Source organism: Rhinopithecus bieti, unplaced genomic scaffold (assembly GCF_001698545.2).
Source record: "Rhinopithecus bieti isolate Rb0 unplaced genomic scaffold, ASM169854v2 scaffold_7398, whole genome shotgun sequence".
Taxonomy (NCBI): domain Eukaryota; kingdom Metazoa; phylum Chordata; class Mammalia; order Primates; family Cercopithecidae; genus Rhinopithecus; species Rhinopithecus bieti.
Genome location: NW_016805783.1, coordinates 1405764 through 1423440, shown reverse-complemented (window position 1 = coordinate 1423440; position 17677 = coordinate 1405764). Strand labels below are relative to the sequence as shown.

Here is a 17677-nt window from a genome sequence, read left to right as displayed (position 1 = left end):
AATATAAATCTGGGTAATTTATAAAGAAAAGAGATTTAATTGGCTCATGGTTCTGCAGGCTGTACAGGAAGCATGGCTCCAGCATCTACTTCTGGTGAGGCCTCAGGAAGCTTGCAATCATGGTAGAAGGTGATGGAAAGCCAGTGTGTCACATGGGGAGAGTGAGAGCAAGTGGTAGGGGGAAGGTCCCAAACTTTCAAACAACCAGATCTCACATGTACTGACTGATGGCTTCCTTACAATTCCTTAAAAAAGAATAAAATTGATTGCCATTTGAAAGCATGCGGACTGTTTGAAGGGAGGGCTAGAATTTGCTGTTCAATGTTTAGCACATTCTGGGAGACTAATAAACACTGATTCAAGGAATCCAAGTCTTCCAGACTCATAAGCCATTCGTGAGTCACGTTATCACCAAGGAAATGGAGCGAAACCATTCCTGAGGGATCTGCCTCCATGATCCAGTCACCTCACAACAGGCCCCATCTCCAACACTGGGGATTACATCTTAACATGAGATTTGAAGGGACAAACTTCCGAACCATATCAGCTCCCAAGAGGAAAAATATGAAAAAGAAGAAAAGGGACCTTGGCAGTGAAAGGGCTGGGAAGCCTTGAGCAGTAGAGGCACATATGGTAGTGCTGAAGCGAGCCTTAGCAGCCACCAGAGAAATAGGGGTACTTGTCCTGGGCCTCTTAGCAGTTCACAAGTGAACAACCAGGACCAGAATGCAGTTGTTTTTGCCTCCAGCCACATATTACATAACGGAATTGGAAGCACTTGGAATCAGAGAGAACCAAGTTAAAATCCCAGCTCCACTGTGCATTTCCGCTGTGACTTCAGGCAAGCCTCTTACTGTCTCTGAATCTCAGTGTTCTCATCTTGAAATTGAAACTAAACTTCCCAGTGTTCATGAAACTGTAAGGAGTCACTTGTAAGTGTACTTGGTGGAGTGTTTGGCCAGAGTAGCCACTAAATATGTTACATTTCCTTCCTCCCATTCAGGACTTTTCTATAACACTATCCAGGAACAATTAAAATTTCAAAGAAGGTAGTTTCTTTTTTTTTTTAAAAAAACTTTCTTAAAATTTCTGCCTTCCCCTTTTGCTGACTTTCAACAAAGCAAAATAAAGGAGCTGACCAAATGCTTTAATAATATAACTTGGCTGGGCACGGTGGCTCACGCTTGTAATTCCAGCACTTTGGGAGGCTGAGGCAGGTGGATCACTGAGGTCAGGAGTTTGAGACCAGCCTGACCAACATGGTGAAACCCTGTCTCTAGTAAAAATACAAAAATTAGCCAGATGTGGTGGTGGGAGCCTGTAATCCCAGCTACTCGGGAGGCTGAGGCAGGAGAATTGCTTGAACCCAGGAGATGGAGGTTGCAGTGAGCCAAGATTGCGTCATTGCACTCCAGCCTGGGCGACAGATCGAGACTCCATCTCAAAAAAACAAAAACCACAAACAAACAGACAAAACCCTCAATGTTTTAAAAAAATCTTGCAATTCCTTAAAAAAGAGTAGAATTGATTGCCATTGAGAGCAAGTGGACTGTTTGAAGGGAGGGCTAGAATTTGCTGTTCAGTGTTGAGCACATTCTGGGAGCTCAACATTGATTCCTTGAACAACTGATTTCTTGAATCAGTGTTTATTAGGCTTCCAGACTCATAAGCCATTTGTGAGTTAAAACAAGCCTCCCTTGTAGTTCTTGGACATCCTTCTCTACACTATCTGTAGTTGTCATTTTGCCCCTTACATTACAGTAAGAAGTACATTTGTATGGAGTTATATATGCCACAGGCCTGCTCTAGGACACTTGGCAATCAGCAATCATTCAGACCTGCTTTCCTTCATTTTCCTTATTGGTTCCAGGTTGAACATAGGTCTTGTTACCTTTCAAGGGCCTGCTCCTATGGGCCCATGCCCCAGGAGCCCTAAGCCTTTTGGCCCAGTAGAAAAGCTGAGTTACATGAGAAGGCAACAGCCTCATAATGACCCTCAGCCCCAGCATTGTTACCCCCTACACTGCTATTGTAGGAGTGTAAAGAAGCAGTCGTTTGGACTACTAATGCCGCTCTTCTCTCTCGAGATCACCTTGGATTGGACAACACCCAAATGAGCAGGATTGCTTTTGCTTTCAAAACGGTGATACCTGGAGCACAGGTATATCACATGCTTTGAAAACTATGTGGTATTAATGTTTTATTAACTGTGCTTGAATATTGGGCATCCTCCTATATTGCACCTTGATATTCTTGGCTGTATATGGGGAGTTCTTTCACTTTTAAGGGAGGTGGACTTAGAAGTTTATTGTTTGTGTTGTGATTTCCTTTCAGGTAGTTCCACCGTGTCTAACAATGATGCAAAGCAGGCAGAGAGCTGACCTAATGCTTTCAAGTGGGGCAGAGATAAGCAAACAGATTTTTCCCTGATTAATGCTATCAGTTTAATTTTGTTGAATAAATGGATGGAATTAGGCTGAGGAGTGCAGGTTCTTGCCAGATCCACCAGAAAAGGTGGTAGATAGAGTTATAATTAGAGTAGTAATCAGAGGGGTTTGAATTCTGCAGATTGCTTTAACTCTCCATTTTAACATTTTTTTTTCTTCCCTAGCAGATTACCAGAAATGGGGATTTCAGGAATGCAGTTCTAAGCATGACCTGGGGTGATGGGACACCTCTATTTATGTCACATGGCTTTGACTTCTGTGGGACTGGGTCATATTGTTACAGCTGCAAGACTAAAAAGCATTTGAATGATTATATTTTGACTAGAATTCTTCCTACACTTTTAAGGAACATGGAAACTTCAGTCTCCTTTTCTCTCTCAATCTCTCTCTTTACTTTATCATGTTCTATTTCTCTTCTACTTTCCCACATCCCCTTTTTGGAGACTGTGTTGTACTAATCTTTTTTTTTTTCTTTTAATTATACTTTAAGTTCTGGGATACACGTGCAGAACGTGCAGGTTTGTTACATAGGTACCGTGCCATGGTGGTTTGCTGCACCCATCAACCCGTCATCTCCATTAGGTGTTTCTCCTAGTGCTATCCCTTCCCCTGCTCCCACCCCAGACAGGCCCTGGTGTGTGATGTTCCCTTCCTTGTGTCCATGTGTTCTCATTGTTAAACTCTCATTTATGAGTGAGAACATGTGGCGTTTGGTTTTCTGTTTCTGTGTTAGTTTGCTGAGAATGATGGTTTCCAGCTTCATCCATGTCCCTGCAAAGGACATGAACTCATCCTTTTTTATGGCTGCATAGTATTCCATGGTATGTATGTGCCACATTTTCTTTATTCAGTCTATCATTGATGGGCATTTGGGTTGGTTTCAAGTGTTTGCTATTGTGAATAGTGCTGCAATAAACATACGTGTGCATGTGTCTTTATAGTAGAATGATTTATAATCCTTTGGGTATATACCCAGTAATGGGATGACTGGTCAAATGGTATTTCTGGTTCTAGATCCTTGGGGAATTGCCACACTGTCTTCCACAATGGTTAAACTAATTCACACTCCCACCAACAGTGTAAAGCGTTCCTATTTCTCCACAGCCTCGCTAGCATCTGTTGATTCCTGATTTTTTAATGATTGCCTTTCTGACTGGCGTGAGATGGTGTCTCATTGTGGTTTTGATTTGCATTTCTCTAATGACCAGTGATGATGAGCTTTTTTTTCACTTGTTTGTTGGACACATAAATGTCTTCCTTTGATAAGTGTCTGTTCATATCCTTTGTCCACTTTTTGATGGGGTTGTTTGTTGTTTTCTTTGTTTAAGTTCCTTGTAGATTCTGGATATTAGACCTTTGCCAGATGGATAGATTGCAAAATTTTTCTCCCATTCTGTAGGTTGCCTGTTCACTCTGATGATAGTTTCTTTTGCTGTGCAGAAGAAGGTCTTTAGTTTAATTAGATCCCACTTGTCAATTTTGGCTTTTGTTGCAATTGCTTTTGGTGTTTTAGTCATGAAGTCCTTGCCCATGCCTAAGTCCTGAATGGTATTGCCTAGGTTTTCTTCTAGGGTTTTTATGGTTTTAGGTCTTACATTTAAGTCTTTAATCCATCTTGAGTTAATTTTTGTAAAAGGTATAAGGAAGGTGTCCAGTTTGTTTTCTGCATATGGCTAGCCAGTTTTCCTAGCACCATTTATTAAATACGGAATCCTTTCTGCATTGCTTGTTTCTGTCAGGTTTGTCAAAGATCAGATGGTTGTAGATGTGTGGTGTTATTTCTGAGGCCTCTGTTCTGTCCCGTAAGTATTTTATTCTCTTTGTAGCAATTGTGAATCGGACTTCACTCATGATGTGGCTCTCTGTCTATTATTGGTCTATAGAAATGCTTATGATTTTTGCACATTGATTTTGTATCCTGAGACTTTGCTGAAGCTGCTTATCAGCTTAAGGAGTTTTTGGGCTGAGATGATGGGGTTTTCTAAATATACCATCATGTCATCTGCAAACAGAGACAATTTGACTTCCTCTCTTCCTATTTGAATACGCTTTATATGTTTGTCTTGCCTGATTGCCCTGGCCAGAACTTCCAATACTATAGAAACATAAATCTTCTACAATAAAATGTGTGCATAGTTATGTTCATAATAGTCTCTGGAAGTCTTTTGTATTTCTTTGGGATCAGTTGTAATGTCACCTTTGTCATTTCTAATTGTGCTTGGATCACCTTTTTTTTTTTTTTCTTTTTTCATCTAAATAGCGGTATATTGATTTTGTTTATTCTTTCAAAAAACCATCTTTTAGTTTTGTTGATTATTTGTTTGGGCTTCTGTGTCTCAGTTTTATGCAATTCTAATCTGTTTTTAGTTATTTCTTTTCTTCCGCTTGCTTTGGAGTCAGTTTATTCTTGTTTTTCTAGTTCCTCTAGGTGAGGTGTTAGAGTGTTAATTTGAGACTGTTCTAACTTTTTGAGGTAGGCATTTAGTGCTATAAACTTTCTTCTTAACACGGCTTTTGGTGTATCCCAGAGATTATGGTATGTTGTGTCTTTGTTTTAATTCATTTCAAAGAATGTTTTTTATTTCTGCCTTATTTTTTTTGTTTACCCAAAAGTCTTTCAGGAGCAAGTTGTTTTATTTCCATGTAATTGTGTGGCTTTGAGGGAGCTTCATGGTATTGATTTCGATTTTCATTTCACTGTGGTTCATGAATATGATTGGTATGATTTCAGTTTTTAAAAAATTTATTGAGACTTGTTTTATCTCTGAGGATGTGGTTGATCCTGCAGTATGTTCTGTGTGCAGACAAAAAGAGTGGATATTCTGTGGTTGATGGGTGAAATATTCTGTTGATGTCTCTTAGGTCCAGTTGGTCAATTGAACTGCAGAATTTCTATTAGTTTTCTGCCTTAATGATCTGTCTAATGCTGNTTTCTAAATATACAATCGTGTCATCTGCAAACAGGGACAATTTGACTTCTTCTTTTCCTAACTGAATTCCCTTTATTTCTTTCTCTTGACTGATTGCCATAGCCAGAACTTCCAATACTATGTTGAATAGGAGTGGTGAGAGAGGGAATCCTTGTCTTGTGCCAGTTTTCAAAGGGAATGTTTCCAGCTTTTGCCCATTCAGTATGATACTGGCTGTGGGTTTGTCATAAATAGCTCTTATTATTTTGAGATTTGTTCCATCAATACCTAGTTTATTAAGAGTTTTTAGAATGAAGGGGCATTGAATTTTATCGAAGGCCTTTTCTGCATCTATTGAGATAATCATGTGGTTTTGTCATTGATTCTGTTTATGTGATGGATTATGTTTATTGATTTGCATATGTTGAACCAGCCTTGCATCCCAGGGATGATAAGCTGACTTGACTGTGGTAGGTAAGCTTTTTGATGTGCTGATAGATTTGGTTTGCCAGCCATTTAATTGAAAATTTTCACATCGATATTCATCAGCAATATTGGCCTGAAATTTTCTCTTTTTTTGTGTGTTTCCGTACCAGATTTTGGTATCAAGGTGATCATGGCCTCATAAAGTGAGTTAGGGAGGAGTTCCTCTTTTTCTATTGTTTGGAATAGTTTCAGAAGGAATGGTACCAGCTCCTCTTTGTGCCTCTGGTAGAATTCAGCTGTGAATCCATCTGGTCCTGGGCTTTTTTTTGATTGGTAGGCTATTAATTACTGCCTCAATTTCAAAACTTGTTATTTGTCTATTCAGGGGTTTGACGTTTTCCTGGTTTAGTCTTGGGAGGGTGTATGTGTCCAGGATTTACTCATTTCTTCTAGATTTTCTAAGTTATTTACGTAGAGGTGTTTATAGTATTCTTTGATGGTAGTTTGTATTTCTGTGGGATCAGTGGTGATATCCCTTTTATCATTTTTTATTGTGTCTATTTGATTCTTCTCTCTTTTCTTTTTTATGAGTCTACCTAGCGGTCTATCTATTTTGTTAATCTTTTTTAAAAAAACACCTCCTGGATTCACTGATTTTTTTGAAGGGTTTTTCGTGTCTCTATCTCCTTCTGTTCTGCTCTGATCTTGGTTATTTCATGTCTTCTGCTAGCTTTTGAGTTTGTTTGCTCTTGCTTCTCTAATTCTTTTAATTGTGATGTTAGGGTGTTGATTTTAGATCTTTCCCGCTTTCTCCTGTGGACATTGAGTGCTATAAATTTCTCTCTAAATGCTGCTTTAGCCCTGTCCCAGAGATTCTGGTACATTGTGTCTTTGTTCTCACTGGTTTCAAGGAACTTATTTATTTCTGCCTTAATTTTGTTATTTACCCAGTAGTCATTCAGGAGCAGATTGTTCAGTTTCCATGTAGTTGTGCGGTTTTGAGTGAGTTTTTAAATCCTGAGTTCTAATTTGATTGCACTGTGGTCTGAGAGACTGTTTGTCATGATTTCTGTTCTTTTGCATTTGCTGAGGAGAGTTCTGCTTCCAATTATGTGGTCGATTTTAGAATAAGTGCAAGGTGGTGCTGAGAAAAATGTATATTCTGTTGATTTGGGGCAGAGAGTTCTGTAGATGTTTATTAGGTCTGCTTGGTCCAGAGCTGAGTTCAAGTCTTGAATATCCTTGTTAATTTTCTGTCTCATTGATCTGTCTAATATTGACAGTGGGATGTTAAGTTCTCCAACTATTATTGTGTGGGAGTCTAAGTCTCTTTATAGGTCTCTAAGAACTTGCTTTATGAACCTGGGTGCTCCTGTGTTGGGTGCATATATATTTAGGATAGTTAGCTCTTCTTGTTGCATTGATCCCTTTACCATTATGTAATGCTGTTCTTTGTCTTTTTTGATCTTTGTTGGTTTAAAGTCTGTTTTACCAGAGACTAGGATTGTAACCCCTGTTTTTTTTTTTTTTTCTTTCCATTTGCTTGGTAAATATTCCTCCGTCCCTTTATTTTGAGCCTATGTGTATCTTTGCACGTGAGATGGGTCTCCTGAATACAGCACACTGATGGGTCTTGACTCTTTCCAATTTGCCAATCTGTGACTTTTAATTGGGGCATTTAGCCCATTTACATTTAAGGTTAATATTGTTATGTGTGAATTTGATCCTGTCATTATGATGCTAGCTGGTTATTTTTCCCATTAGTTGTTGCAGTTTCTTCAAAATGTTGATGGTTTTTACAATTTGATATGTTTTCGCAGTGGCTGGTGCCAGTTTTTCCTTTCCATATTTAGTGCTTCCTTCAGGAGCTCTTGTAAGGCAGGCATGGTGGTGACAAAATCTCTCAGCATTTGCTTGTCTGTAGAGGATTTTATTTCTCCTTTGCTTAGGAAGCTTAGTTTAACTGGATATGAAATTCTGAGTTGAAAATACTTTTCTTTAAGAATGTTGAATATTGGCCTCCACTCTCTTCTGGCTTGTAGGATTTCTGCAGAGAGATCCACCGTTAGTCTGATGGCCTTCCCTTTGTGGGTAACCCAACCTTTCTCTCTGGCTGCCCTTAACATTTTTTCCTTCATTTTAAGCTCGGTGAATCTGATGATTAGGTGTCTTGGGGTTGCTCTTGTCGAGGTGTATCTTTGTGCTGTTCTCTGTATTTCCTGAATTTGAATGTCGGTCTGTCTTGCTAGGTTGAGAACTCTCCTGGATAATATCCTGAAGAGTGTTTTCCAGCTTGGTTCCATTCTCCCCATCACTTTCGGTACACCAATCAAACATAGGTTTGGTCTTTTCACATAGTCCCATATTTCTGGAAGGCTTTGTTTGTTCCTTTATATTCTTATTTCTCTAATCTTGTCTTCATGCTTTATTTTATTAAGTTGATCTCAGTCTCTGATATCCTTTCTTCCGTTTGATTGATTGGCTGTTGATACTTGTGCCTGCTTCACAAAGTTCCCATGCTGTGTTTTTCAGCTCCATCAAGTCATTTATGTTCTTCTCTAAACTGGTTATTCTAGTTAGCAGTTCCTGTAACCTTTTTTTAAGGTTCTTAGCTTCCTTTCTTTGGGTTAGAACAGGCTCCTTTAGCTCAGAGGAGTTAGTTGTTACCCACCTTCTGAAGTCTACTTCTGTCAATTCATCAAACTCATTTTCCATCTAGTTTTGTTCCTTGCTGGAGAGAAGTTGTGATCCTTTGGAGGAGAAGAGGCATTCTGGTTTTTGGAATTTTCAGACTTTTGTGCTGGTTTTCCTCATTTTGTGTATTTATCTACCTTTTGTTTTTGATGTTGGTGACCTTTGGATGGGGTTTCTATGTGGATGTCCTTTTTGTTGATGTTGATGCTATTCCTTTCTGTTTGTTAGTTTTCCTTCTAATAGTCAGGTCCCTCTGCTGTAAGTCTGCCGGAGTTTGCTGGAGGTCCATTCTAGACCCTGTTTGCCTGGATATCACCAGTGGAGGCTGCAGAATAGCAAAGATTGCTGCCTGCTCCTTCCTCTGGAAATTTTGTCCCAGAGGGGCACCCATCAGATGCCAGCCAGAGCTCTCCTGTATGAGGTATCTGTCAACCCCTGCTGGGAGGTGTCTCCCAGTCAGGAGGCATGGGGGTCAGGGACCCACTTGAGGAGGCAGTCTGTCCCTTAGTAGAGCTCAAATACTGTGCTGGGAGATCTGCTGCTGTCTTCAGAGCCAGCAGGCAGGAATGTTTAAGTCTGCTGAAACTGTGCTCACAGCCACCCCTTCCTCTAGGTGCTCTGTCCCAGGGACACGGGAGTTTTATCTATAAGCCCCTGAATGGGGCTGCTGCCTTTCTTTCAGAGATGCCCTGCCCAGAGAGGAGCAATCTAGAGAGGCAGTCTGGCTACAGTGGCTTTCCCGAGCTGTGGCAGGCTCTGCGCAGTTCAAACTTCCCAGCCTTTTTAACACTGTGAGAAGAAAACTGCCTACTCAAGACTCAGTAATGGCAGACGCCCCTCCCCCCACCAAGCTCCAGTGTCCCAGGTTGACTTCAGACTGCTGTGCTGGCAGTGAGAATTTCAAGCCTGTGGATCTTAGCTTGCTGGGCTCCATTGGGGTGGGATCCACTGAGCTAGACCACTTGGCTCCCTGGCTTCAGCCTCCTTCCCAAGGGACGGAACGCTTCTGTCTTGTTGGCATTCTAGGCCCCACTGGGGTATGAGTGGCACATGAAAAAAAACTGCAACTAGCTTGGTGTCTGCCCAAATGTCTGCCCAGTTTTGTGCTTGAAACCCAGGGCCCTGGTGGCATAGGGACCCGAGAGAATCTCCTGGTCTGCGGGTTGCAAAGACTGTGGGAAAAGCATAGTATCTGGGCTGGAGTGCATCGTTCCTCATGGCACAGTCCCTCATGGCTTCCCTTGGCTAGGAGAGGGAATTCCCCCACCCATTGTGCTTCCTGGGTGAGGCAATGCCCCACCTGCTTTGCCTTGCCCTCCATGGGCTGCACCCACTGTCTAACCAGTCCCAATGAGATGAGCCAGGTACCTCAGTTGGAAATGTAGAAATCACCCACCTGCGTTGATCTAGCTGGGAGCTGCAGACGGGAGCTGTTCCTATTCAGCCATCTTGCCAGCCCGTACTAATCTTTTATTAATTGTTGAATATCATGTGCCATTCATGGATTGCACCCTGGTTTTCTTGGATGCATATGGAGAACTTCTTCACTTTGAAGTGAGTTTGGATTCAGAAGGTTATTTTGTGTGTGGTTTTCTTTCAGGCAATTCCATTGTGTGTGACAATGATACAAAGCAGGCAGAAAATTGACTTAAGGCTTTAGGATGGGGTCAAGCTATGGAAACAGATTCTTTTTTGGTTAATGCTGTAGGTGTGCCTGATTTCAGTGTTGTCCCAGTGACACAGACGATTGTTATCAACAGAGAAACAGTAAATAAGAGAGAACTAAGGAGTAGTATATGATTAAGAACAAAAAGAGAAACACTCAGTGTCTGTAATAATTAGATGCCAAACCATGTTTAAGCATCTCAACTTTGCATCATAGTTATATTATTTTTGTGTAAAAAACAGTCATTGCAGTGCAGTATACTTTATACTTAATAGTGGCAAAGGAAGCTAATATTTACCAGTGTCTGCAATTTACCAAACACTGTACTGGGAACCTTATTTCCATTATCTTACTTAAGCAATGCAACAATATTTTGAGATATGAATTTATATTAGTGTATGGGACATATAGATCAAGTGCTCAGCACACATGCCCATACACATGTACACACACATCCCCTTGCCACTGATAGAATTTTTCGATTTAAATAACTGAAATGGCAGTGAAATACCCCAATTTTCAGCCTATAAGGCTATTGGGCATTTTGTTTTTGCCATGGCAAAATAATCCCAATATAGCCCATCTTTCCCACCGATCACAGCTATAAACTCTGGACAAAATACAAACAAACAAACAAAAAAACACTATCTGAGGATTTTGAAAAGTAAACCGAAACAGGCAGATTGTTGAAGAGGGTCAAAACTTGGACAACTAACCACGGGTGGTGAGTTTCTCATTTTTTCTATTCTTTCTTACAGCTGTACCTCAAGAGTTCTCATTATGGAGCAGTGAGGGAATGGTGGCAGTGTGGGCAGATAAAATCTCAGTAGAAACCCAGTCCTGCTGGCTAGAGTAACTAAGACAAGGGGCTCCAGGGGGATGGAGAGTGAAGAGAGAATACCAGAGTGGAGAGAACTGGAGAAAAAGATTCTCAATTCTGTATATGAATCTGCACCAGTCTCAGGCTCATTCTCAAAGAAAAAGAGGAGTAATAGATGCAGCTAGCATAGTACAGGTTTTGACAACCAAACTGAGGTTTGAACCACTGCCCACAGATGGCAGGATAGAACTTGCAGTCTGAGCCTAAACAGTTGATTGCCATAAAACAAGAACATCAACATTCTCCAGAGGATCATAATAGGATCCAGTGTCTATAAAATGTAAATCCACAATGCCCAGATACCATTCCAAAGTTATATGACACATAAAAAAACCAGAAAAATGTGTTCACATTTTTACCCCAATGGAAAAGATAATCAACATATGACCAGATCAAGGTGACCCAAATGTTGGAATCATCAGACACAGGCTTTAAATTAGCTATTATAGCTGCACACCTTGGAGTAAGGAATCCACCCTTGAAATGTATGGGAAGATAGAAGCTCTTATCAGAGAAACAGAAAGAGAGCCAAGTGGATATCTTAAAACTGCAAAATAATAAAATGAAAAATTTAGAACTGAAAAATGCAGTATCTGAAAACTGGATGGGCTGAATAGCAAAATGAAAATATAGAAGAAACACCCCAGTGAACTTAAGAATAGATCAATAGAGGTTATCCAACCTGAAGAACAGAGAAAAAGTATTGAAAACGAGGAACAGAACCTTAGTGACCTATAGCATAATATCGATAGGTGTCACTGGAATCTCAGAAGGAAAGGATAAAAAGACTGGGATAGACAAATATATTTGAAGAAATAATGGCCAGCATTTTTCTCAAATTTGGCAAAAGACATAATTTACAGATTCAAGAAGCTCAATGAACCCTGAACAGGATAAAATAAAAGAATATGATACCTGATACTCATGGAAATAAAAGCTATAAAAACCAATGATCAATTTTAAAATCCTGAAAGACAGTAGAGCAAAAAAGCACGTTACATTCAGAGGACCAGCCATTCAAATGACTGCAGATTTCTTATCAGAAGCCACGGAATGCCAGAAGACAGTCAAACAGCATCTTGAAAGTGCTGCAAGAAGAGAACTCTTAACTTAAAATTCTTCATTCAGTGGGTATGTCTTCCAGGAATGAAAGCAAAATAAAGACATTCTCAGATTAAAAAATTTAAGAGAATATATTGCCAGGAAATCAGCATTATGAGAAATGCTAAAGTAAGTTCTTCAAGCTGATAGGAAATGATACCAGAGCAAACCTTGGGTCTTCAGGAATGAAAGAAGAGCAACAGAAATGGTAAATATTTTTTCCTGTACTTAGGTACTACCACTGAAAACAAATTTACATTTCCGGAGGGATTTTCAATATATGTGGATAATATATGTAGATACAATACATATAAAGTTTAATTGAGGAGATAAAAGTTAAGGAGGTAGGCCAGGCGTGGTGGCTTACACCTGTAATCCCAGCACTTTGGGAGGCTAAGGCAGGTGGATCACAAGGTCAAGAGATTGAGACCAACCTGGCCAACAAGGTGAAAACCTGCCTCTACTAAAAATACAAAAATTAGCTGGACGTGGTGGTGCACACCTGTAGTCCCAGATACTCGGGAGGCTGAGGCAGGAGAATTGCTTGAACCTGGGAGGCGGAGGTTGCAGTGAAGCCAAGATTGTGCTACTGTACTCCAGCCTGGTGAAAGAGTGAGATTCTGTAAAAAAAAGAAAAAAAGTTGAGGAGATAAAAGTCTTATGGTTGTAAGACTTACATAAAATGGTAGCATAGGAACGCTATATAGAATATGATATATGATATATATACCTGGGGTGTGTGTGTGTATACACACACCTGACCCTCATAATATTATATTGTATCATATATATGTTATATAGGCCAGGCACAGTGGCTCACGCCTGTAATCCCAGCACTTTGGAAGTCCAAGGCGGGCAGATAACCTGAGGTCAGGAGTTTGAGACCAGCCTGGTCAACATGGCAAAACCCCATCTCTACTAAAAATACAAAAATTAGCCAGGTGTAGTAGCAGATGCCTGTAATCCCAGCTACTCGGGAGGCTGAGGCAGGAGAATCACTTGAACCTGGGAGGCGGAGGTTGCAGTGAGCGGGGTTTGCACCATTGCACTCCAGCCTGGGACAGAGTGAGAGTCTGTCTGAAAACAAACAAACAAACAAACAAAAAGCAGAACATATATATAGATCATATATACCAGGTTTATAAATAGAAAACTCCAAAAAAAAAGAGATATAGTGAAAAAAATGAAGATAAAATAGAATACTAAAAAATACTCAAAGAATTCAAAAGAAGCAAAAAATAAAATAAAATAAAAAAGGAATGGAGGTAAGAGAACAACAACAACAAAAGCAGGAGACAAATAGAAACCAAAAAAAAAAAAAAAAAAAAGGGGGGTAAAAAAAAAAAAACAAAAAAAAGAGGAAAAAAAAAAAAACAAAAAAAAAAAAAAAAAAAATGGAAGCACTAAATTCAATTATAGCAATAATTACATTAAATGTTAATGATCTTAATACTCCATTAGAAGGCAAAGATTGACAGAGTGCATAAAAATCAAGACCCTATTATATGCTGCCCCTAAGAAATACACTTTAAATATAAATATACAAAAAAGGTTGAAAGTAAACAAATGTAAAATGTATATACCACACAAATAGTAAGAATGAGAAGATTGGATTGGCTATTTTAATATCAGATAAAACAGACTTCAATACAAAGAGTATTTCTAGAGACAAAGGGGGGGATTTTATAATGATTGAAGGGTCATTTTGTCAAGCAGACACTTCATTCATGTGTGTACACACATCTACTAAGAGAGACTTAAAATACTGCAGTAAAGATTAACCAAATTACAGGGAGAAATAGAAATTCTACAATTGTGACAGAAGATTTTGATATTCTTTCTCAGTATTTGATAGAACAGCTAGACAAAGGTATAGATAGTTTTAACAACGTTGTAAACCTCCTTGATTTAATTGATATTTATAGAACATTATATCTGACAACTACAGAATACCTATTTCTTTCAAATGCACATAACATTCACCAAGATGAACAACAATGGCCAAAAAAAAAAAAAAAGATGGTAAGATATAAAACAGATTTCAAAATGTAAAGAAGCAAAATCATAGAAAGTATATTTCTGACCACAACAGAATTAAATTAGGAATCAGTAACAAGGTGCCTAGGAAAGCGTCAAGTATTATGAATTGAATAGCATACTTCAAATATTTCATAGGTCAAAGAAAAAAATGACAAGAGAAATTAGAAAATATTTTATCTGAATGATAATGCAAATATACAAAGTTTGTGAAAAGAGCTAAAGCAGTACTTAGAGCGAAAACTATGACTTTAAATGCTTATGTTAGAAAAGGAGAAGGATTTAAAATCAGCAGCCTAAGGTCCTACCTTAAGAAATTAAAAGAAGAAGAGCAAAGTAACCCTTAAGTAGTAGAAGGAAGTCAATAATAAAGATAGGAGCAGAAATAAAAAAGAAAACAGATAAGTGAAAGAGAAAAATCAAGAAAACCAAAAGCTAAGTTTTTGAAAAGATGAACCCCAAACCTCTAGCTAGATTGGCCAAGGAAAAGAGAGAAAACAAATTACCAATATCAGCAATAAAAAGGGGTGCTAACCACAGATTATATAGACAATAACAAGATAATAAGAAAATGCTATGTTATCAAATTCTACCACTTAAATAAAATGGACAGATTTCTTGAAAAATGTAGCTTACCAAAATTGATGCAAGGTGAAATAAAAAATTTAAATGGTGCTATATTTTTTGAGAATATAATTATTTTACCTTTTATTTAATACTTAGTGTATTGTTTGAATATTTCATTTTTCAACTAATTGTGAATGTATTTGACAGTTAAAATGAAACAATTTTAATTTTTTATATTATATTTTCTTTTTTAAAAACTTGTATTTTAGGTTCGGGGTACATGTGGAGGATTGTTATATAGGTAAATTGCATGTCATGGGGGTTTGGTGTACAGATTGTTTCATCATCGAGGTGATAAGCATAGTATCTGATAGGTAGTTTTTTGATCCTCACCTTCCTCCTACTCTCTACTCTCAAGTAGGCCCTGGTGTCTATTGTTCCTTTCTTTGTGTTCATATAAACTCAATGTTCAGCCCCCACGTATAAGTGAGAACATGTTATATTTGGTTTTCTGTTCCTGTGTTAGTTTGCTTGGGATAATGGCCTCCAGCTTCATCCATGTTGCTGCCAATGACACGATCGCATTCTTGTTTTATGGGTGCATAGTATTCCATCGTGTATATGTACCATATTTTCTTTATCCAGTCTACCATTAATGAGCACTTTGATTGATTCCATGTCTTGCTATTGTGACTAGTGCTGTAGTGAACATACATGTGCATGTGTCTTTATGGTAGAACAATTTATACTTCTTCGGGTATATACTCAGTGATGGGATTGCTGGGTCAAATGGTAATTCTGCTTTGAATTATTTGGGAAATGGTCAAGCTGCTTTCCACAGTGGCTGAATTAATTTACATTCCCATCAGCAGTGTAAAAGCAGTGTACAACCTTATACTAGTGTATAAGGTTGCAGTGTGTAATCTCTGTAATCTTGCCAGCATCTGTTATTGCTTGAGTTTTCAGTGATAGCCATTCTGACTGGTGTGAGATGTTATCTCATTGTGGTTTTGATTTGCATTTCTCTAATGATTCGTGATGTTGAAAATTTGTTCTTATGCTTGTTGGCTGTTTGTATGTCTTCTTTTGAAAAGTATTGGTTCATGTCCTTTGCCTGCTTTTTAATGGCATTGTTTTTTGCTTATTAATTTAAGTTGCTTATAGATTCTAGATATTAGACCTTTGTTGGATGCATAGTTTACAGGTATTTTCTCCCATTCTGTTGTCTGTTTACTTTGCTGATAGTTTCTTTTGCTGTGCAGAAGCTGTTTAGTTTAATTGGGTCTCATTTGTCAATTTTTTTTGCTGTAATTGCTTTTGGCATCTTCGTCATGAAATCTTTGCCAGGCCTTATGTCCAGAATGGTATTTACTAAGTTATCTTCCAGGGCTTTTATGGTTTTACATTTAAGTCTGTAAGCCATTTCGAGTTGATATTTGTATATGGTGTAAGGAAGGGGTCCAGTTTCAATCTTCTCCATATGGCTAGTCAATTATCCCAGCACCACTTATAGAATAGGGAGTCCTTTCCCCATTGCTTGTTTTTTGACTACTTTCTCAAAGATCAGACGGTTGTACATGTGCAATTTTATTTCTGGGCTCGCTATTCTGTTCCATTGGTCTATGTGTCTGTTTTTATGCCAGGACCCTGTTGTTTTGGTTACTGTATCCTTGTTGTATGCTTTGAAGTGGGGGTAATGTGATGCATCCAGCTTTGCTCTTTTTACTTAGGATTGCCTTGGCTATTTGGACTCCTTTTTGATTCCATATGTATTTTAAAATAGTTTTTTTCTAATTCTATGAAGAATGGCATTGGTAGTTTGATAGGAATAGCATTGAATCTATAAATTGCTTTGGGTAATATGGCCATTTTAGCAATATTGATTCTTCCTGTTCATGAGCATGAAATGTTTTTCCATTTGTTTGTGTTATCTCTGATTTCTTTCAGTAGTGCCTTATAATTCTTGTTGTAGAGGTCTCTCACCTCTGTATTCCTAGACATTTTATTCTTTTCATGGCTATTGTAAATGGGTTGCATTTTTTATTTGGCTCTCAGCCTGGGTATTGTTGGTGTATAGGAATGTTACTAATTTTTGTACATTGATTTTGTATCCTGAAACTCTGCTGAAGTTGTTTATCAGATCTAAGAGCTTTGGATGAAGACTATGGGGTTTTCTAGGTATAGAATCATATTGTCTGGAAACAGGGATAGTTTAATTTCCTTTCTTCCTATTTGGATGCCTTTTATTTCTTTCTCTTGCCTCATTATCCTGGCTAGGACTTCCAGTACTATGTTGAATAGGAGTGGTGAGAGAGGGCATCCTTGTCTTGTTCCAGTTCTCAAGGGGAATGTTTCTGGCTTTTATCCGTTCAGTATGATGTTGATTGTGGGTTTTTCGTCAATGGCTTTTTTTTTTTTTTTTTTTTTTGAGACTGAGTTTCACTCTTGTTGCCTAGGCTAGAGTGCAATGGCGCGATCTCGGCTCACTTCAACCTCTGCCCCCCAAGTTCAAGTGATTCTCCTGCCTCAGCCTCCCAAGTAGCTGGGATTACAGGTGCCCACCACCACCCCCAGCTAATTTTTTGTATTTTTAGTAGAGACGGGGATTTTATCATGTTGGCCGGGCTGGTCTTGAACTCCTGGCCTCAAGTGATCTACCTGCCTCGGCCTCCCAAAGTGCTGGGATTACAAGCATGAGCCACCGTGCCCGGCTGGCTGTTACTATTTTGAGGCATGTTCCTTCAATGCCTAGTTTGTTGAGGGTTTCTTTTTAATATGAAGCGATGTTGAATTTTATTGAAAGCCCTTTCTCCATCTGTTGAGACAATCACATGGTTTTTGTTTTTAGTTCTGTTGATGTGATGAATCACAATTATTGATCTATGTATGTTGAACCAAGCCTGCATCCCAAGGATAAAGCCTACTTGATCATGGATTAACTTTTTGATGT

General features: G+C 38.8%; 1 long non-coding RNA gene across 1 annotated transcript in view; it reads left to right on the top strand.

Moving 5' to 3' along the window:
* Nucleotides 1–2050: 2050 nt before the first annotated feature.
* The window catches only part of LOC108530722 (uncharacterized), a 239642-nt gene continuing 224015 nt past the window's right edge, over nucleotides 2051–17677 (top strand). Inside the window, exon 1 of the long non-coding RNA XR_001885933.1 lies at nucleotides 2051–2161. This is a non-coding gene — a long non-coding RNA (uncharacterized LOC108530722). The remainder of the gene's footprint in view (nucleotides 2162–17677) is intronic.